Source organism: Gorilla gorilla, chromosome 1, assembly GCF_029281585.2.
Source record: "Gorilla gorilla gorilla isolate KB3781 chromosome 1, NHGRI_mGorGor1-v2.1_pri, whole genome shotgun sequence".
NCBI classification, from domain to species: domain Eukaryota; kingdom Metazoa; phylum Chordata; class Mammalia; order Primates; family Hominidae; genus Gorilla; species Gorilla gorilla.
Window position 1 is genome coordinate 123,580,807 of NC_073224.2, and position 23,762 is coordinate 123,604,568.

A 23,762-nucleotide genomic window follows, 5' to 3' on the forward strand; every position below is an offset into this window, starting at 1 on the left:
TTTACAGATAGAGAAATAGAAGCCATGTTGTTTGTGGAGGTTACACACTGAAAGAGCTAAAGCCATGCATTAGAATTCAGGGAAACCAGGCCAGGAGACTGATGAGTTTTTGTTCCACCACAGAACTGAGGTTTTCTGTTTTCGCATTAAATGGACTTGCTTATTTTTCATTTTGAAAGCGACATGATAGATACTGAGGTGTGCTGAAGAAAAAATCAGACCTCACCTCCTTACATTATGTAGTGTGAAAATTCTGCTGAGTTCCCACGAAGTTTTTGGAATCCAAACATGCATTTAAGTTTAAGTAGTAAAGATTTTAAAGCATTGCTGATCTTGATTTCTAATAAGAAAGAGAATACTGTATACGCAAATACATACAGTGTGGCTGTGAATAGCTAGTAATCAGTTACAAAGGAAGAGGATGGCATGGGGACTTGCCGCCTGGAATTAATCTGGTGGGCTTCCTGGAGGGAGTGTGTTTTGAATTTCAGTTTAAAAAAATATTTCAAAGATCCTTCGGGCAAGATGAAATGTTTTTCCTGGTTCTTTCTATTAAGTGTAAACACTACATAAAACTTGGTAAATATCACAAGAAAGAGAAATTGCCAGAGGGGTCCACAAGGACATATTTCAGAATAATGGAAAATAAATGAAGAAAAGTTTTCTGACAGTGAGTTCTTTCAGATCGGTTCATAATGAGGTATTTCAGGGGGAGATGGGTGGAACAGTAGAGAGAATGGTCTTAGTGGAAGCCATTTGAATCAGACTGAATAAAGCAGAGAAAGTTCAAGTTTGGAATCAGCATAGAGCTATGGGGACAGGGAAATACAATTAGGGCTAGAGCTAGCTCACTTCCTTTGGCATAAGACAGGTATTTCATTCAAATCCATGTAGAAGCTATATGACTGAAAGTCACAGCTTCTTTATTTGTAAAATAGTATAAACAAGGCCTACCTTATAAGCTGAGGAGTAAAATTTTTAAATCTGAAAAATGCTTAGAAGGTACATGGCACCAAAGGCAAATCGAGGTTATATAGGGTTTGAATCTTATATAATGTTGGAGGCCTTCTTTAAGAAAAAGAATACACAACTCTGGCTATAAAATTAGATAGTAAAGTGAATATATTTTACAGTAAGAAATCATAACAAATCAGCTGGGCTGGGTGGCTCAGGCCTGTAATCCCAGCACTTTGAGAGGCTTAGGTGGGTGGATCGACTGAGGTCAGGAGTTCAAGACCAGCCTGGCCAACACAGTGAAACCCTGTCTCTAATAAAAATACAAAAAATTAGCCAGGTGTGGTGGTGAGCAACTGTAATCCCAGCTACTTGGGAGGCTGAGGCAGGAGAATCACTTGAACCTGGGAGGCGGAGGTTGTGGTGAACAGTGAGCTAAGATTGCGGCATTGCACTCCAGCCTGGGCAACAAGAAAGAAACTCCATCTCAAAAAAATAATAATAAATAAATAAAATAAATAAATAACAAATCACTAATTCGAAAAGAAAGCTGACAAATATTACAAAAATCACAAAATCCAGGAGAACAACATGCTGCTTTTATTAATTGTCTGAAATATTTCTATTGCATATATTGTATACTATATATATTACTTATATCTAATTGTATATATTATATTATATATAATATATAAAAATACAATTATATATGATAATATATAATTAGATATAATATATAAATATGTAATATATTACATGTAATACATAATAACTATATAAAATATAAAATTATTTAATATAAAATAAATAATAAATATATAATATATTGCATATAATATATAAGAATATAATTCTATTATATTTAGTAGTATATAATTAGATAATATATGAATATGTAATATATTCTATTATGTGGAATATATATAATTCTAATATATATAATATAGTTGTACAGATTCTGATTGCTTCTTTATATGACAATTTTGTAATACCATATTGTATAGAGAGAATAGAAACATGGTTCAACTTTCCTTTAGTATGATTATTAAAATTTGTGTTTTATTGTTGATAGTTTAGGAAAAATTTTTTCAATACCACATTTTGTTGCTTGCAACATCATGTAAAATTTTACAATTGTCAAATTTGGGAAAACTTTCATCAAGATTTTACATGTAAGAGTTGTAAGATTTAGATAACACTTCTATGACTAGTTTCTGGCTCTGTACATTTCAAATCTTATTTCTCCTCCACTATTCTCCTAATTTCAGGGCTGGGCATTGTGGGATGTATTCACATAACATCAGAATTCAACATAGGATCAGCATCATAGGATGCCGGTCATCCCAACATGATGTCCCTTGGTCACCCAGCTCACTAGTGAGCAGTTGATGATAGAAGTGTTTATGGAATCCATTTATACAACCAGGTGGTTAGCAGTCAGCTCTACACAAAAATGATGCCAACCATGTAATACATTTCATTCCACTCAAGCTAAGTATATCTTCAACCCAACTCTGATGCCACCCTACACAAAGGGAAATGTGACAGAGGGGAAATCAGGACAGTATTAACTAATTGGTGTTATATACTTTAATTTCGTAAACTTTATGAAAACATAAAGCCATGTCTACATATTGATAAAGGTCCTACAAGGAACTTGGGAGAGGCTCATGGCATTAGCTTCAGGGTCAACTGCCTCTACATGTCATATCAGTGTGCTGAACAGTTCTTTCTCTCCAGACGGGCAATCCTTGCTCAGCATGAGCAAGATGGTGGTCATGATTTGGGGTTATGCATTCAGGAGACCCCCTGAAGGCAGCATCTCATCCAACTACAGAGATGAGATATGTCTCCTTCAGCAGTAGTGAATATAAATAAAATTGAGTTGTGGGGCTCTAAAGGTTCATATAAGGAGACGCTTTGTGCCCTTTTTGTTTTGCTGTACATTCTTTTCCCAACACTGACTGGTTAAAATTTGAGTTCAAAACTACTCTTTGAAATTGTTGTGATTTACCTGGCTCTGAACTCTTTCATCTTTCAGAAAATCTCTCGTAGGATTGCTATTATCCCCTACCCCCCACACAAAAAAATGGTAGAGGTCAGCTGGTAAGCTGGCCAAACCTAACTCAGGGCCACTCCACACTGTCCTACGCAGAGATACTTTTGGGGCTGGTGCAAGCAGCAGTTGGGAAACAGGGGCCTAGTGATGTGCTGGTCATTCTAGAAATGCAACCCCTCAGAAACGTGCTGCCCAGACTTTTGGATGAAGGGTAAAACAAATAAAGCTGCCGCCTATTGGAACGTACACTGGCTCCTTCCACATCTGCAGGACATTTAGCCCCTTGCATCTGGTAGTGTTTGTGCAAATATAATTCCATATTCACTAATAATTCCTGGGGCTAAAGGCCCCCCCTTGGGTAACCTTGTTAATATTCTCTCAAGGCCTGGTGTGAACGCCTCATAGCATTTTGATTAGAATTCAATCTTGTGTTTTTTTCCCTCTCAGGCTCTTTCTTCCTCTCTCCTCTCATGCTTTTCTGGCCCCTGATTTCCTGGCCACCCACATCAGGAGACATTCTCCCTCCCTTCCACTCTCCATTCTCAGTTTCAAGGAATTTCCTTGTTTCAAAGGCAAAGTGTGATTGACATATTTTTCCCCTCTTAAGAGCAGTCATCTCAGTGTTTGATTTAACCATCTCCTTATGGGGCTTAGAGTCATTACCTGGGTGAAAGAGACCTCCTGCTCACCCTTAAGCACTAGCCTCAGACCTTGCAACTGGCACTTTTATAGACTTTTAAATTGCTGTTTTCCTTCCCTGTATTTTTTTTAACCTTTTATTGTGGAGGGGTTACAGGGGCACTAACACTTGATTCCCTGGTGAGTAGTACCTTGAGCTTTAAAGATTTTTAGTTATCTGCAAACAGGTAGATCAGCTGCCTCCTGCCAGTGCTCTCTATCTGCCAAGAAAGGCATTTACTGTTCTTCAGATCTGTGGATAAGAATGGATACCATAATGAGTTCTCTAGTTTTGAATTCACCAACTCTGGGCAAGTTGTGAAGTTGGGCTTCTTTGGTTCCTTAGTCTTACTTGACCAGCTTGTTTGTCTCTCAGGAAGAGAAAATAGAAAGCAAAAACAAGCAAACTAGCCATAGCAGAAGGAATTATATTTACGCCCAAGAAGAATTTCTTGGGAGTGAAGGTTCTTCGTGCTGGAGTGTGGGATTCTGGAATGTATGTGCTCTCTTTCAGGGTCTGTAAAACAGGCCACCTTATCATGGCATTACTGCGGGTTTCTGCCTGAAGGGAATAAACTAGGTGACCTTGGAAGGTCACTCGCAGCTTTTTAATTCAGAAGGAATTCTCATCTTTTCTGCAAAGAGCTCCACTTCTCACAGTGTTAGAGCAGACCCTGTCTTAAGGAAATTACTCCTGTCTTTCCAGAAGCAGCCTGAGTCACATCTCACTGACTTACTTTCATGAATCTACATCTTCTGCTGCTGATTATGATATATTGCCTACTAAAAGCTCCCAACTGCAAGCAGCTCTATTGTAGTGCAATAGTTAACTTTCTAAGGAACTTCGTGTGACCCCACTCCCAAATCCCATTGTTTCAGAAGATAACAAAGTGCTAGAAGATAGAGGCTTGGATTTACAATAATAATTTTTTTCCCTGCTGGAATTTCAGCAATAGCAGTAGCTTTAATAAAAAGCTGTAAGTCAACAATGAGAAAAACTTCAGAAACGTTATAAATACATGGAAATTAAACAACATGCCCCTAAATAACCAATGGGTTAATAAAGAAATAAAAAGGGAAATTTAAAAATTTCTTGAGATGAATGAGAATGGAAATACATCATACCAAAACCTGTGGAGCACAGCAAAAGCAGTTCTAAAAGGGAAGTTTATAGTAATAAATGCCTGTATCAAAGAAGAAAGATTTCTAATAAAAAACCTAATGATGCACCTCAGGGAACTAGAGAAACAATAACAAACTAAACCCAAGATTGGTAGAAGGAAAGAAATACTAAAGCTCAGAGCAGAAATAAATCAGAGACTAAAAAAATAATAAATGAAAGGATCAATAAAATGAAGTTTTGTTTTTTGAAAAGATAAAATAGATAAACTTTTAGCTAGACTAAGAAAAAATGTTAAATAAAATCAGAATGAGAAAGGATACATTACAATTCATACCACAGAAATTAAAAAGATTATAAGACAGTATTATGAACAACAACCATACACCAACAAATATGATAACATACAAGAAATGGATCAATTCCTGGAAGCATCCAACCTACCATGATTAAATAATAAAAAATAGAAATATGAACACAGCGATAAGTAGTGAGTAAATTGAGTCAGGAATAAAATGTTTTCCATCAAAGAAAAAACCAAGACCTGAGAACTTCACTGCTAAATTCTACCAAACACTTAAAGAACTAATACTGACCCTCGACCTTTTCAGACTGCTAAAGAGGAGAAGGAGGGAATACTTCCACACTCATTTTATGAGGCCAGCATAACTCTAATTCCAAAATCAGACAAGGTCACAAACAATTTACTCTAATTCCAAAACCAGACAAGGTCACAACAAAAAAAGAAAACTACAGGCCTATATCTCTGATGAACATAGATGCAAAATTCCCAAAATGATACTAGCAAATCAAACTTAGCAACCTATTCAAAATATCATTCACTGGCATGAAACCAGGAGGCGGAGCTTACAGTGAGCCGAGATAGTGCCACTGCACTCCAGCCTGGGTGACAGAGTGAGACTCCGTCTCAAAAAAAAAAATTTTTAAAAATCATTCACTATGATCAAGTGGAATTCATTCCAGGGATGCAAGGATGGTTGAACATCCACAAATCAATAAATTTGATATACCACATTAACTGAAAGAAAGACAAAACCCATATAGTTATTTCTAGAGATGCAGAAAATTCATTTGACAAAACTCAACATTCTTTCATGATAAAAACTCTCAATAAATTATATATAAAAGGAATGTACCTCAGCACAAAAAAAGGCCATATATGACAAATCCACAGCTAACGTCATACTGAATGGGGAAAAGCTGAATGCTTTCCTTCTAAGATCAGGAAAAAGACAGGGATGCCCACTTTGTACCACTTTTATGTAACGTAATGTTGAAGGACAACATAGTCCTAGCCAGAGCAATTAGACAAGAGAAAGAAATAAAAGGCATCCAAATTAAAAAGGAGAAAGTCAAATTGTCCCTGTTTGCAGACAACATGATCTTATATATAGAAAATCCTAAAGATGCTACCAAAAAAACCTATTAGAACTGATAAATTCAGTAAACTTGCAAGGTAAAAATAATCAACTGCATTTCTATATAGTAATAGTGAAGTATCTGAAAAAGAAATCCAGAAAACAGTTTCATTTACAATAATATAAAAAAAGGAAGATACCTAGGAATGAACTTAACTAAGGCAATGAAAAATCCTTGAGATACTGGTGAAAGAATTGAAGAACACAGAAATAATTGGAAAGATATCTTGTGTTCATGGATTGAAATAATTAATATTGTTAAAATGGCCATACTACCCAAAGTTATCTACAGATTTATTGTAATCCCTATACAAATGCCAGTGACATTCTTTACAGAAATAGGAAAAAAAAATCCTAGAATTCTTTTGAAACTACAAAAGACCCTAAATAACCAAAGCAATCCTGAGCAAAAACAACAAAGCTAGAGGCACCATGCTAACTGACTTCAAAATATACTACAAAGCTAGACCAGGCAAGGTGGCTCTCGCCTGTAATTCCGGCACTTTAGGAGGCCAAGGCTGGAGGATCACTTGAGCCCAGGAGTTTAAGGCCAGCCTGGGCAACATAGCAAGACCCCATCTCATTTTTTATATATATATATATGTGTGTGTGTGTGTGTGTGTGTGTGTGTATATATATATGTATGTGTATGTATATATATATGTGTGTGTGTTATAAATGTATTTTATATATGTGCGTGTGTATATATGTATACATAGTGTATATATATATTTTATATATGTGTATGTATATATATACATACATGTATATGTATACATATATACATATATACACACACATATAAAATGTATATATATACACACACACATAAAAATATATATACACACACACACATTTTTTATATATATATATATATATATATATACACACACACACACACACACGCACCACAAAGCTATAGTAACCAAAACAACATGGTACTGGCATAAAAATGGACATATAAACCAGGGGAACAGAATAGAGATTCCAGAAAACATTCATGCACTATAGCCAGCTAATCTTCAATAAACAATGCTAGGGAAATTGGATATTCACATGCAGAAGAATAAGGTGTGGAGGTGTACATGCAGAAGAATAAGGTGTATAAGGTGTGGAGGAGACTAGGCCTCCACACCTTATACAAAAATTAATGCAAGATGGATTAAAGACTTAAACGTAAGACCTAAACCCATAAAAACCCTAGAAGAAAACCTAGGCAACACCATTCAGGACATAGGCATGGGCAAAGACTTCATGACTAAACACCAAAAGTTATTGAAACAAAAGCCAAAATTGACCAGTGGGATCTAATTAAACAAAAGAGCTTCTGCTCAGCAAAAGAAACTATCATCAGAGTGAACAGGCAATCTACCGAATGGGAGAAAATTTTTGCAATCTATCCATCTGACAAAGGGCTAATATCCAGAATTTACAAAGAACTTAAACAAATTTACAAGAAAAAAACAACTCCATCAAAAAGTGGGCGAAGGATATGAACAGACACTTCTCAAAAGAAGACATTTGTACAGCCAACAAACATGAAAAAAAGCTCATCCTCACCGGCCATTAGAGAGATGTAAATCAAAACCACAATGAGATACCATCTCTTGCCAGTTAGAATGGCGATAATTAAAAAGTCAGGAAACAACAAATGCTGGAGAGGATGTGGAGAAATAGGAACACTTTTACACTGTTGGTGGGAGTGTACATTAGTTCAACCATTGTGGAAGACAGTATGGCAATTCCTCAAGGATCTAGAACCAGATATACCATTTGACCCAGCAATCCTATTACTGTGTATATACCCAAGGGATTATAAATGATTCTACTATAAAGACACATGCACACGTATGTTTATTGTGGCACTGTTCACAATAGCAAAGACTTGGAACCAACCCAAATGCCCATCAATGATAGACTGGATAAAGATAATGTGGCACATATACACCATGGAACACTATGCAGCCATAAAAAAGAATGAGTTCATGTCCTTTGCAGGGACATGGATGAAGCTGGAAACCATCATTCTCAGCAAACTAGCACAAGAACAGAAAACCAAACACCACATCTTCTCACTCATAAGTGGGAGCTGAACAATGAAAACACATGGACACAGGGAGGGGAACATCACACCCTGGGACCTGATGGGGTGTGGGGACTGGGGAGGGATAGCATTAGGAGAAATACCTAATATAGATGACAGGTTGATGAGTGCAGCAAACAACCATGGCACATGTATGCCTCCGTAACAAACCTGCACGTTCTGCACATATATCCCAGAACTTAAAGTATAATACAAAAATTTAAAAAAATAATGAATTTTCAAAGCCTGTCTTCATGTAGAATCCCTTCTTTTCCTAAATGTTTTGATTGATATCTAGAACCTTCGTTAGTGAGTTAATCATGGTAACCAATATTGCATATCTCAGTTCATGTAGGTATAGGCTGGAATTGTTGTTGTTGTTTGTTATTTATCATATTTTTGATTCAGGGAATACATGTGCAGGTTTGTTAGATAGAGGCACAATGGTGAGGTTTGGATTTCTATTGAACCCATTACCGAAATAGTGAATATTGTACCCAATAGGCAATTTTTCAACCCTTAGTCCCCTCCCACCATACCCACTTTTGGAGCATCCAGTTAGACTTATTTCCATCTTTATGTCCATGTGTACCCTTCATTTAGTTACCATTTATAAGTGAGAACATTTGATTTTCTATTTCTGGGTTATTTCACTAAGAATAATTGTCTCCAGCTCCATCCTTTTTGTTGCAAAAGACACGATTTTATTCTTTCTTAATGGCTACGTAGTATTCCATGGTATATATGTACCCCATTTTCTTTATCCAGTAAACCATTGATGTATACTTAGGTTGATTCCATGAATTTACTATTGTGAGTAGTGCTGTGATAAACATATGAATGCAGGTAACTTTTTGATAAAACAATTTCTTTTCCTTTGGATAGTTACACAGTAGTTGGATTGCTGAATTGAATGGTAGTTCTGTTTTTGCTCTTTGAGAAATCTCCGTACTGTTTTTCCATAGGGGTTGAACTAACTTTACATGCCTACCAACAATGTATAAATGTTTCATTTTCTCTATATCCTTGATAGGCTGGAATTTTTAGAGGAGCAGTTTTAACATATCTATTTCCTTTTATTAAATAGCATTTCTACAGTATTTCTTAGTTTAAGGCAGTGAGATCAACATTGTTAGGTGATTACCATTACTAAGTTTAATACCTACACAATTACTTTCTAATGGTAGGGCCAGTAGAAATAATTTTTCAAATGAGAAGTTATGTTGAAATCTAAAAATATGAATATGATGTAATCAGCATGGGTTGGGGACCAAAGTCTAGCCCATTGGTCTCTCTCTGGTCTTGGAGGCACTCTGATTCACTTCATGAATCTAGAGAGTTCCATGAAATATGCATTGAAAATCACCACGCTCACTCACTGATGTTCAATTTAAAAAGGTGGAGCCTTGTCTAAAATGCATGCATCCACATTTTCTTAACCAACTCTTTCTTTACAAAACAAATACTTCTGAAATATATTCTTTATTTCGTGTCACTCAAATAATCCCCTGGCCTCACCTGTCTATGGTTATAAATGAGGTCATATAAATGGTTCATCACAGCTTACTGACCTTGTAACCCTCACTTGTGGGGCAGCAAGAGCCCAGCCCCACTTTTGAGGTATTCTTACTGCTGGTATTTCCCAGGGAGTCTCTAGGATGTTTCTTGCTTGTGTCCCCCTCACCGGTTGTGATGACTCCGACACATTGCCTATGAGCATGAAGTGGTTCTGTTGCTCCGGAAAGCTCTCTGTGGTTCTCTCTGTGGGCCAGTGCTCCCTGAGGTCACTGCAGACACACCATACTTGCCTCTGAGTGCTGCTGTCTCCTTTGCCCAAGAGTGGACATGGACACTTTCTTTAATACCCCACAGCAAAACCAATAACTGTGTTGTTGGTTATTGGTTATAGGTTATAACAGCTAATATCACTTTTTTGGTACAGCCTCAGGTATCACCGAAAGGAAGCATATACCAAAATTATCCTTCAGCTGGCAACTACATATCCTTATGGGCTTTTCTCTAGGCCACATTTTTGCCCAACTGTTGCAGAAAATACTTTCCCCCCAATATTTATCCTCTCCTTCTTTAGTTACAGAAAAACAATTTTATTCAAGATGGTGATGAACCAGCCTATAAGGATGTCTTTCCCAGCCTCTCTTACAGCTAGATATAGTCACAAGACTAAGTTCTGGCTAATACAACAGAAAAAACTGGGAGATGCCTCCTTTTTGTCTTTTCTGCTGCCCAGAAAAGGATGTGATGACAGAGGTTACAGCAGCCTTCCTGGAACATGAGATGGTCTTGAAGCTGGAAGTAGCTGCCAAGGATGGCAGAGCGAGAGGAGATGAAGTTCCTGATTACCTAGTGAAGCTACCACAGTATCCCTGGACTTTTTTGTTTAGGTCACTGTTATTTTGGGGTTTCTCTAATCTGTAGGCAAACCTAATCATGGCACCGTAGCTATGAGCCTGCCTCCTCCCCTTGTTCCATATGGCAGAGTTCAGCTTCTGTCCACCACATGGGAAAGGCCTTTAGCATGTCTGGACTCCTCAGAGCCTCTTCACAAGAGAACTGGGGCCCACAGAGAAGTAATTCTTTCCTTACCCACAGTCTAAGGCATAGCTGCCGACTTTTCATCTCCTGACCCAGAAGCTGCCTCTTGTCCAGGATAATTGAGAGTTATAATGATTATTCCCTCCAACCCTACTCTATTCCCACAGGGGAATGGCCTCACCTAATGCTGCCAGTAATAAGCATATCAGGATCAAGTTACAGCCATAGTTCAGTTCCTTCATTTGAAAAATGGAGAAAATTTAAAATAAACATAAACCAAGAATGGTTTTTAAAATATGCTCTTATGTATTAGTTTTGGAATCTCTACCAGAGTGTTTCTGAAATTAATTTTTGGTTCATTTTACCCATATGTGCATTTTCTCATATACACAGCAACACATGGATGTGAATCCAGAAATGCACACACAGACTTGTGCATGATTACATATACATACGAATGTAGATTTTTATATATGCACCTACATCAATTTGCACAGCCTTGAGCATATACTCTGGCAAGTTAATTTGCAAGCCCAAATAAATATGGACTAAGAATTAGTGAATATGAAATAAAAGGAATGGACTAGATGTAGCAGGTGAAGAGACTGGGCAGTTACATTACAAGCAAGCAAAGTCACCCCCATGGTACTCATTTTCAATGGCATAGCAATAATGTGACTTTTTAATATTCTCCAGAGATGGGCTCAGTGAGAGGCTGATTAGGGACATAGGACCATCCAATGTGCAGCATAGTGCTCACAGTGCTGCTGTTAAGCTGGTCTGTGTCCACGTGGCCATCTCACTTGTCCCTTCTTGATAGAACTATCATGAGCTACCACAAACTCCTTGATAGTCAGTAGCAGGGAACTGCAATCTTCTTTCTCAGACTTACCATAGACACCCAGTGAAACTTGAAATATGACTGAATGATCAATGTACTCTGCATAGACTCCTCCCTAAAAGGCTGTCTGCCCCTTATTGGTTGTGCACATGGAAGCAAAATAGCCACTTGAATACAACAAAGTGCCAGATCAGGGAGATAGACAGTGGGAAAGGGGAGCTTAAGTTGAGATAAAAGCCTTTCTGGTGACCTCTAACCCCCTGGTCTGGCAGCTGGTTTCAGCTTATAATTGCTGAGAAGGTAAAGGTGTTCTAGGATAGTATCCAAGAAACAAGACATCAGTTGCTTCCCTGGAGATGCCTCTCTATAGGTAGAGACACACAGGCCAACTAAGACTTTTGTTTGAGTATCTGTTCACTTTATTTTTCTTTTCATATTTTCTCCTTTCTCTTCCTACTTATATCCTCAACTACTCTGCTCCTTTACTGGTGTTTGAACTCATCAAATTCAGTACTTGTATGTGTTAATCACAGTCCAGGCCTGCTGTCATGTCGCCAAATTACACACATTTAGGTCTTTTCATCTTTCTTTATAAACCAGTCTCTCCAGTCCATTTAATCATTTTGGCAGCTCTTTTCTGAATTCCACCTAATTTAAAAATAAGCTAAATTCTCCACCCTGTGGATTTAAAAGCAGTCTGTTGCAAACCCATACAGAGCTCCAGCCTTGGGTTTGATGCTTATAGAGGAAAGATATCCTCATGCTTTTAAATTCTCAATTCCAAGTTTTTCCAAGAAGTGACAGACTGCAAAAGGCCAGAGAAGGTAGTTAAAGGGAAAAGGACTTGGCTGGCCAGAGCAGAAGGCCATTTTGATTGTGCTGGGGTTTGCTTTTAAATTTTCTTATTGGTTGATCTACATAGATGATAGTCACACCTCCTGCAGAATTTCAGATGCAAAAATATATACAAGGAACAAACTATTCCTTCTATTCCTGTCACCCAGCCTATCCAACACTGCAGAGGCAACCATTATTACTTATTTATATGTGTATCATACCAGAAATATTTTGTTCATTTACAACCAAATAGGTATTTATATCTGTGTGTGAATGTGACTTTCTCCACCTCCATTTCCATACAAACGATGGTATACTCTATGTGTTGCTTTCCTCCTTGCTTTTTCTCCTAGCAGTATATTTTGGAGACTTGGAGGCTGGTCCATATCCTGACGTAAAAAATAGCTCCTTTAGTACACTTTATGGCTACATAGCATCTATAACATAATTATACTATAATTTTACAGTCCACATTAATGAACATTTAGATCCATTCAAATTATATATATATGTATGTGTGTATGTGTGTGTATGTGTGTATATATATCCTTAACCCACTAGAGCAGTCCTGGGCTGCTTCTTACACTTGTGGATGTTTTTATGAGTTCTAGGAAGATCTCAGCCATTTCTTTCTACTTTCCCTTTTCCTTATGGGACTCACAATTAACATCTTGTCAAACTTTTCGATATATTCTCTATGCCTGCTATCATCTCTTGTGTATTTTTTCTCCATCTATATTTCTAGATAGTCTGTGGAGTAGGTAGACAGGAGGAAGTAGATGTGTGTGTGTGTGTATATATATATATATATAGTATATATAAATGCACATTTGCATACATAAAACACATATATCTTATATATAAATATATAGTACATTTTTATATATTTATGTAATTTTAAGAGACTGAAGGAAATACAGTGAAACAAGTTAAGTCTTTTCCTACTTGGTTCATCAGAATTAACCACTGGTATTATGGGTCCATTTTCCTGCTTCATTGCATACTTGGTAACTCTTTAGTGGATACCAGATCCTGTAAATTTTACCTTGTTGAATGTTTATTATTTTTGTAATCTTGTAAATATTCTTGAGTTTTTTCTGGTTCATTTTAGTCTTGTTTTTAAGCTGTTAGGCAAGACCAGATAAGCATTTAGTGGGGGTATTTTCCCCCCATTAATGAGGCAAAACTCTTATGAGTACTTTACATGACGCCTTGTGAGTTTTGAGGTGTTTGACTCTGGTTGATGGGAACAGGAACTATTTCCAGTCCATTGTGAGACACTGTTCTCTTTAGTCCTTTCAGATGGTTGTTTCCCAGCATCTGGGTCCTCTGCTAGTTTACTCACACACATTTGCTGAGTAGTACTGAGTTGAATACTGCAAGGGGATCCTCTGAAGATCTCCAGGGTTTTCTTTCTGGACTGCAGTTTTCTCTGGTACTCTGCCCTGTGAGCTTCAGCTGCCTTGGCCCTCCTGGACTCCAGCTCCAGCTCCATCTCCTCAATTTCTTGAGATCATTGGGCTCTAGCTGGTTCCCCCTTCCCTATGCTGTGGCCTCAAAACTCTTTCCAGGCAGTGAGCTGGGGCAATAATAGGGTTCATATAGTTTGTTTCGTGTCTCTCAAGGATCATTGTCATTTGTTGCCTGTTGTCTAATGTTTTAAAATCATTGTATTTTTGTCTTTTTTCTTAGTTGTTTCAGACAGGAAGGTAAATATGGTCCCTGTTACTCCTCATGCCTTCTTCAAAATCTTTTATTTTTTAAATTTATATCTTTAATCCATCTGGAATTTATTTTTGATGAGATAAATACAGTTTTAATATTTTTTCCAGTGGTCAGCCAGTTGTCCAACATCATATTTTGAATTCTTCCCTTCCTTCCTTACCCAGTCTGAAATGGCACCTTTGTCATAAACCGAACCTTCATAGAATTTGAATCTATTTCTGAACTCTTTATTCTATTCCATGGATTTTCCACTTTTTGTCCAATGTCAAACTTTTTTACTTATTGGAGTTCCAAAATATATTGCATTGTCTAGTAAGGCTATCTCTCATTTTTTATTTTCAAGATTTCTCTGAGTTTTCTCACATGTTATTTTTCTGCATGAACTGCAAGTTCCTTCTTGAATATTGGAAATACTATTTATTGGAATTGCATTAAATGTATAGGACATAGATAAATTTGAAGATGGCAAAAAGAAGGTTGGGATAATACAAGTTCAATCACTTCAATTTTCATAGTGAAGTAGGAGGCAAAGACCCAAAGCTGGGAGCAACTAAAATAGAGGTGAGATGCACACTAGAGGTAAATGATGAATGTTCCAGGGTATCATATGTGCTCTAGTGAGTGAAGTTATTGGATCTCAGATAGGAATTGCTCTTCAGGGTATGCAAAACATTGGCCAAATATCACAGGACTAAAAATGAAGAGATGTCACCATTTGTGCTTTGATGTTTCCTTTCTCTAAAAATATAAAACATGCTACAAATGAGTCCCAGAATTAGTATTTGTTTTACCAAACTGTGGCCCTCCCAAACAGCTCTCTTGTCATCCAATTTCTTTGAAAATACCTGCTCCATGGTTCACTGTTATATCTCCAGTCCCAAACATCTTGCCTGCCCATAGTTGTCACTGAATAAATCATGATGGAATGAATGGATGAATTTCTGAATGGCTTCCTTAGATTTCTGCTTAAGATACTATGTTGTTATCTCTGCCAGTCTTTCTTCAGATTCAAGGCAGCCAAAAATTTAACCAGCTAAAAATTCAAATGGACAATTCACCAATTGCTTGGAAATGCAGAATGTATGGTAGAATTCTTCTGCTTTGCAAACTAGTGCAATGTCTTAAACTATTTTTGAGAAAACGTTTCGTTCAATATTAGCCTTTTTTTTTTTTTTTTTTTTTTTTTTGGAGACAGAATTTCACTCTTGTTGCTCAGGCTGGAGAGTGATTCTCCTGCCTCAGCCTCCCAAATAGCTGGGATTACAGGGATGTGCCACCATGCTCGGCTAATTTTGCTTTTTTAGTAGAGATAGGGTTTCTCCATGTTGGTCAGTCTGGTCTCAAACTCCCGACCTCAGGTGATCTGCCCACCTCAACCTCCCAAACGGCTGGGATTACAGGCATCAGCCACCGCGACTGGCTATTAGCTTTCTTAGACTTTCTTTCCAAACAACCTAAGTTATTATTCATGTAAGTAGGCCCATGGGAGAACTAAAATAAAAAAGAGCTTAAGGCAAAAGTGAGCTGATTTCATTCAACATTCATCTCAATAATAGAGTTAAAAAATGGAAGAAGTTCAAATTCTATTAACGTGATTCTGCGTTTGGCCCTAAGTGAACTGCACACTCCGCTGTTTGAATCAGCCAATGGTTGCGAAGAAGAAGACTCTTAGTTAGGTAAAATTTTCCAATAGTTATCTGATAAATTAGATGTAAACAAGCATATGGTTTAAATTGGTACAATTCCTTTACTTTAAAATATCTCAAGGTGATTTCTAATGGAGAAAAGCAGTGTGCTCTCTTTTCAGAGACCAAGTTTATTCTTATTCCGATAGGAAGACATATTTTAAGTATTCAAGACAGTCTTCATGCAAGATTCCACTATTAAACAGGAAAAGGATAATTTTAAAAATTAAGAACTCACTTAAACATTTTGGATATTGGCCTGATGAGACCTTTTGTAAACCATTTAGATTCACTTGAAGCCTGCTTCCTCCTTTTAAAACTCATTTTATGTTACTTTACTTTAAGGGAAGCAAGGCTTGAAATGCTTTAACACCCCCTCAGAGACTGTTTTGCTGTTACATAGCCAATAAAAAGCAATGTTTGGATGATTTAAGGGGAAATGAATCCGAAATTTAAAAGTTCAGTTTTCCTTGTATAACTCAAGTTGGTTTTTTTCTCCCCCTCCAGATTCAATAGAAATGGCCCTTAGGGTAAAACACATCTTGGATTTTATTAAAACAAAAAATATTATCTATGAACATGGAGATAGTACTGTCTATTATAAAATGTTTTTATTTTAAAACATTTAGACACTAAATCTTACATTTTTCCATGGATTCACAAGGGATTTAACATTTTTCCCAATTTCTGCAGAAGGAACAATTTTCTTGCATCGAATCGGGTCAAATAAATTCTGTGTTTCAGAGCTGGGTGGAAATGTGATCTCAGCTCCCCAGGGGATGTTTTCATGAGATTTCTCTCAAAAGCTATTTTAGGCTTCTCAGTTACACACCCTGAAGGGCTGATGATGGTGTAGTCTAGGGTATCTCTGGGACTGGTTGGCCATATTTTAAATATGGTTATTCCTCATAGATTCAATATTTATTTCTTCTAACATTTAAAATAAGATTTTCATTTAGGCATTGAACTTGTGTGATACAAGCATTTCTAAATGGGTTAATAAGTGGCTTCAGCCTCCACTGATAATGAAGGAAAAGGGAGTCAACAAATTGCTTTTCTCTCCTCACTCTCCCCTACTGACTGAAACAGGAAAATTCTATCATGTTTCTGGGCTGCAAGCTCCTCATCTATAAATGAGAGTGTTTAATCTCTGGGATCCCTCCCACAGCTGATGGGCAGTGTTGGCACATAGTAATTATTTGTGAAGTGGTAACATTTGTTTTTATTGATGACCTCACTTCATGGTGAGTATTGGAATATCTTAGTTTTAAATTCCTCTGGGATATCCCATACTCATATCTATTTGGCTAATTATTAATAATCTTTGTAAAAATATATGTACATATCTTCCAGATAGCAGCATGGCATGGTAGGGAGAACCTAGACTTTGACTCAAAGGTCTTGCACTTAAGTCTTGCCTCATTACTTATTAGCTGTGTAATCTTAGGAAATTTTCTTCATTTTTAAAAAAGGTTCACTTTCTTCATCTGTAAAATGGAGATGAAGGTAATACTATTGGGCATAGTTCTTTGTTGCAAATAATAGAATCTACTCTAGCTAGTTTAGGCAAAGAAAACAAATTATCGAAATATTGAGCAACTCACAGAATCTCCTGGAGGGCAAGAGAAGCAGACTTAGGAAGTATCAGGCCAGAAACAACATCAAATCACACTGTACCATCTGCTCCATTGAAAACATCATCACTGCCAATGCTTGGCAACAACTCTGCTTCTTGCAGAGACACTGTAGCTTGCATTGATAATGCTTGGAACTAGATGCCAGGAGCTCAGCCATTGAGCTCCTGTGGTCATGTTCACCTGGAATGGACACCATTCTTGTCTACCTCCTTGTAGCATTACCTTCCAAGCTGGGACTCACATGGATGCAAAGACTCATGCTCTGAGGTCAGCAGCAAGGGAGCCTGAAACAGTGAGTTCTGGCTCCACTTTAGGGAGTTACAATGTGGAAAACTCTCCAAACTCATAAAAGATGTTTAGAACATATTAGGCATTCTCAAACTACTCCACCCAGGTGAGAATCAACGCCCCAAGTAAGAACCCCTGCACTATGTGTATGGTGATTACTGCCTTTTAAAGCTGGTTTTACTATTTAAAGAAAAACAAGGTAGACGAAGCTTAAAAATAAAAATTGCTAGAAAATCTAGATAAATGTGCTTTTTTATTTTGAATATATATTACATATATGATTATAAAATTTGTATTATAAAAATTCATGATCAGGAAAGAGAAGGCAAAAAAGGGTATTCAAATAGGAAGAAGAGGAAGTCAAATTGTCTGTTTGCAATGACATGATTGTATATTTAGAAAACCCCATCATCTCAGCCCAAAAACTCCTTAAGCTGATAAGCAAGTTCAGCAAAGTCTCAGATACAAAATCAATGTGCAAAAATCACAAGCATTCCTATACACCAATAACAGAGAGCCAAATCATGAGTGAATTCCTATTCACAATTGCTGCAAAGAAAATAAAATACCTAGGAATACAACTTATGAGGGATATGAAGGACCTCTTCAAGGAGAACTACAAACTGTTGCTCAAGGAAATAAGAGAGGACACAAACAGATGGAAAAAAATTCCATGCTTGTGGACAGGAAGAATCAATATCATGAAAACGGCCATACTGCCCAAAGTAATTTATAGATTCAATGCTATCCCCATCAAGCTACCATTGACTTTCTTCACAGAACTAGAAAAAACTACTTTAAATTTCATATGGAACCAAAAAAGAGCCCATATATCCAAGACAATCCTAAGCCAAAAGAACAAAGCTGGAGGCATCATGCTGCCTGATGCTACAGTAACCAAAACAGTATGGTACTGGTACCAAAACAGATATAGAGACCAATGGAACAGAACAGAGGCCTCAGAAATAACACCACACATCTACAACCATCTGATCTTCAACAAACCCAACAAAAACAAGCAATGGGGAAAGGATGCCCTATTTAATAAATGGTGCTGGGAAAATTGGCTAGCCATATGCAGAAAACAGAAACTGAACCCCTTCCTTACACCATATACAAAAATTAACTCAAGATGGATTAAAGACTTAAATGTAAAACCTAAAATCATAAAAACTCTAGAAGAAAATCTAGACAGTACCATTCAGGACATCGGGATACACAAAGACTTCATGATTAAAACACCAAGAGCAATTGCAACAAAAGTGAAAATTGACAAATGGGATCTAATTGAACTAAAGAGCTTCTGCTCAGCAAAAGAAACTATCATCAGAGTGAACAGGCAACCTACGGAATGGGAGGAAATTTTTGCAATCTATCCATCTGACAAAGGGCTAATATCCAGAATATACAAAGAACTTAAACAAATTTACAAGAAAAAAACAACATGAAAAAGTGGGCAAAGGATATGAACAGGCACTTCTCAAAAGAAGACATTTATGTGGCCAACAAACATGGGAAAAAAAGTTTGTCAACACTGGTTATTAGAGAAATGCAAATCAAAACCATAATAAGATACCATCTCACGCCAGTTAGAATGGAGAACATTAAAAAGTCTGGAAACAGCAGATGCTGGCAAGGATATGGAGAAATAGGAATGCTTTTACACTGTTGGTGGGAGTGTAAATTAGTTCAACCATTGTGGAAGACAGTGTGGCGATTCCTCAAGGATCTAGAACCAGAAGTACCATTTGACTCAGCAATTCCATTACTGGGTATATGCCCAAAGGATTATAAATCATTCTAGTATAAAGACATGTGCACATGTATGTTTATTGCAGCACTATTTACAATAGCAAAGACTTGGAACCAACCCAAATGCCCATCAATGATAGACTGGATAAAGAAAATGTGGCACATATACACCATGGAACACTATGCAACCATAAAAAAGAATGAGTTCATGTCCTTTGCAGGGACATGGATGAAGCTGGAAACCATCATCCTCAGCAAACTAACACAGAAGCAGAAAACCAAACACCTCATGTTCTCACTCCTAAGTGGGAGTTGAACAATGAGAACATGTCGACACAGGAAAGCGAACATCACACACCAGAGCCTGTCGGGGTTTGGGGGGAAAGGGAAGGGACAGCATTATGACAAATATCTAATGCATGTAGGGCTTAAAATCTAGATGACGGGTTGATAGATGCAGCAAACCACCATGGCACATGTATATCTATGTAACAAACCTGCACATTCACCACATGTGTCCTAGAACTTAAAATTTAAAAAAATTCATGAAGTACGGAAAAATTGTAGAGAAAAAGTAAGTGCCACCCAGTAATTCTACCAGCCAACAACTACTCTATGGTTTGGTTCATATCCAGCCAACCATCCAATGTAGATATAGTTATATATACATTAGACATATATACCTATATCATACATATATACAATTTTATTTATATATTATTATACACACAATAATTACATGTGATTTTTTTAATTAAATTAAATTAATTAATTAATTTTTTTTAAGATGGAGTTTTGCTCTGTCACCCAGGCTCAAGTGCATTGGTGGGATCTTGGCTCACTGCAACTTCTGCCTCCTGGGTTCAAGTGATTCTCATGCCTCAGCCTCCCAAGTAGCTGGGATTACAGATGCATGCCACCATGCCCAGCTAATTTTTGTACTTTTTGTAGAGACAGTGTTTCACCATGTTGGTCAGGCTGGTCTTGAACTCCTGGCCTCAAGTGATCTGCCTGCCTTGGCCTTCCAAACTGCTGGGATTACAGGCATGAGCCATTGTGCCTGGCCCTCAATTTTAAAAATTTAAATAATATATCATGGCCATATTTTCATGCCAATAAATATTGATCAACATTATCACTTTTAATGGCTGCATATTGTGCTGTTATATGAATATAAAATACTTTTTTCACTAATCACATATTCACAGGTAGTTTCCAGATTTTTGCTTTTAACAACAGAGTTAGGATGATTATCTGTATAACCAAATACATACTTGGAGTAATTCTTTTTTTTTTTTCTTTTTACTCTTTTTTTCTGTAACCTTGTCTTCATGCTTTATTTCATTAATTTGATCTTTAATCACAAATACCCTTTCTTCCACTTGATCAAATCGGCTACTGAAGCTTGTGCATGCATCACGAAGTTCTCATGCCATGGTTTTCAGCTCCATCAGGTCATTTAAGGTCTTCTCTACACTGTTTATTCTAGTTAGCCATTCATCTAACCTTTTTTCAAGGTTTTTAGCTTCCTTGCAGTGGGTTTGAACATACTCCTTTAGCTCAGAGAAGTTTATTATTACTGACCTTCTGAAGCCTACTTCTGTCACCTTGTCAAAGTCATTCTCTATCCCGCTTTGTTCCGTTGCTGGCGAGGAGCTGCGATCCTTTGGAGGAGAAGAGGAGCTCTGGTTTTTAGAATTTTCAGCTTTTCTGCTCTGGTTTCTCTCCATCTGTGTGGTTTTATCTACCTTTGGTCTTTGATGTTGGTGACCTACAGATGGTGTTTTGGTGTAGATGTCCTTTTTTTTGATGTTGATGCTATTCCTTTCTGTTTGTTAGTTTTCGTTCTAACAGTCAGGTCCCTCAGCTGCAGGTCTGTTGGAGTTTGCTGGAGGTCTACTCCAGACCCTGTTGGCCTGAGTGTCACTAGTGGAGGCTGCAGAACAGCAAATATTGCTGCCTGATCCTTCCTCTGGAAGCTTCGTCCCAGAGGGGCACCCACCTATATGAGTTGTCTGTCGGCCCCTACTGGGAGGTGTCTCCCAGTTAGGCTACACGAGGGTCAGGGACCCACTTGAGGAGGCAGTCTGTCCATTCTCAGAGCTCAAATGCCATGCTGAGAGAACCACTGCTCTCTTTGGAGCTGTCAGACAGGGATGTTTAAGTCTGCAGAAGTTGTCTGCTGCCTTTTGTTCAGCTATGCCCTGCCCACAGAGGTGGGGTCTATAGAGGCAGTAGGCTTTGCTGAGCTGCAATGGGTTCTGCCCAGTTCAGGCTTCCTGGTCACTTTGGTTACCTACTCAAGCCTCAGCAATGGTGGATGCCCCTCCCCTAGCCAGGCTGCCGCCTTGCAGTTTGATCTCAGACTGCTGCGCTAGCAGTGAGCAAGGCCCCGTGGGTGTGGGACCCACCAAGCCAGGCACGGGAGAGGATCTCCTTGTTTGTCGGTTGCTAAGACCTTGGGAAAAGCTCAGTATTTGGGCGGAAGTGTCCCATTTTTCCAGGTACGGTCTGACACGGCTTCCCTTGGCTAGGAAAGGGAAATCCCCTGACCCCTTGTGCTTCCTGGGTGAGGCGACACCCTGCCCTGCTTCAGCTCACCCTCCATGGGCTGCACCCACTGTCCAACCAGTCCCAAGGAGATGAACCAGGTACCTCAGTTGGAAATGCAGAAATCACCCATCTTCTGCATCAGTCATGCTGGGAGCTGCAGACTGGAGCTGTTCCTATTTGGCCATCTTGGAATGGAGTGTGTTGCTGTTCCTATTCAGCCATCTAGAAATGGAGCTTGTCCTTTTTTTTCTTTTTTCTTTTTTTGTTTTTTTTGTGATGGAGTCTCTCTCTGTTGCCCAGACTGGAGTGCAGTGGCATGATCTTGGCTCACTGCAACCTCCGCCTCCAGGGTTCAAGCAATTCTTCTGCCTCAGCCTCCTGAGTAGCTGGGACTACAGTTGCCCACCACCATGCCCAGCTAATTTTTGTATTTTTTTCTACTAGAGATGGGGTTTCACTGTATTGCTCAGGCTGGTCTCAAACTCCTGAGCTCGGGCAGTCCACCTGCCTCAGCCTCCCAAAGTGCTGGGATTACAGGTGTGAGCCACCAAGCCTGGCCAAGTAATTCTTTATGATGAATTTGTAAAACTAGAATCACTGTTGTTTCAAAGTATAACAACTGAAAAGACTTTGATACATGCAGCCAAATTAGCCTCAGAAAATTTGTAACAATTTCTACTTCCACAGCATTTGCATATCTATTTCCCCATATTATCACTGACACTAAGTATTATCGACCTTTTTTATTTTGATCAATTTGCTAGGAGAAAAATATTTCATTAATATTTAACTTGCATTTCTTTATTTACTGTTTACATATATTTCATACAAATTTATTTTCCACTTATATTTCTTTATTTGTGAGCTCCGTGTTTATATCCTTCATCCACTAATGGATTGATGTTCACTTTTCATTGGTTTTCAGAGCTCATCATATATAAAGATATTGAATATATGTCTTCTATATGTCCTCCACATACCTTTTCTTTTGAGTTAAAAAATACATATAGCAAAGTGTGCAAGTCTTAAGTTTACAACTCCATATGCATATATCACAACCACCACCCAGATCTAGCAAATAGCAGTTCTAGTACCCAAGAAGGGCCTTCATGTTCCTCCCCAGTAAATACCTTCCACAGAGGTAACCACTGTCCTGACACCATGGATTAGTATTGCCTCTTCATGTAAATGGAATCCTACATGGAAAGGAGCCATTACGTCTGGGAATGTCATCTATGCTGATTCACGAAAAATAGCCCACCTCTCTGAGCTACAATTCACCAATCAGTGAAATGAGGATAATAATAGTACTTTTCTCATATGGTGGTTGTGGAGATAAATGAGTTAATGCAAGTAATTATGTTATAAGCAAATATTAATTTAATGAGGTAATAAAATTCTAGAACAGTGTTTGGCCTTGGCCTGTGGTAAATAATAATACTTCATTAAGTGTTAGCTACTAGTATTATGCTACTGGGTTACCTTTGCTAATTTTTTATTTAGAGTTTTTGTATTGATAATTGTAAATGAGTTTTGTATTGATAATTGTAGATGAGTT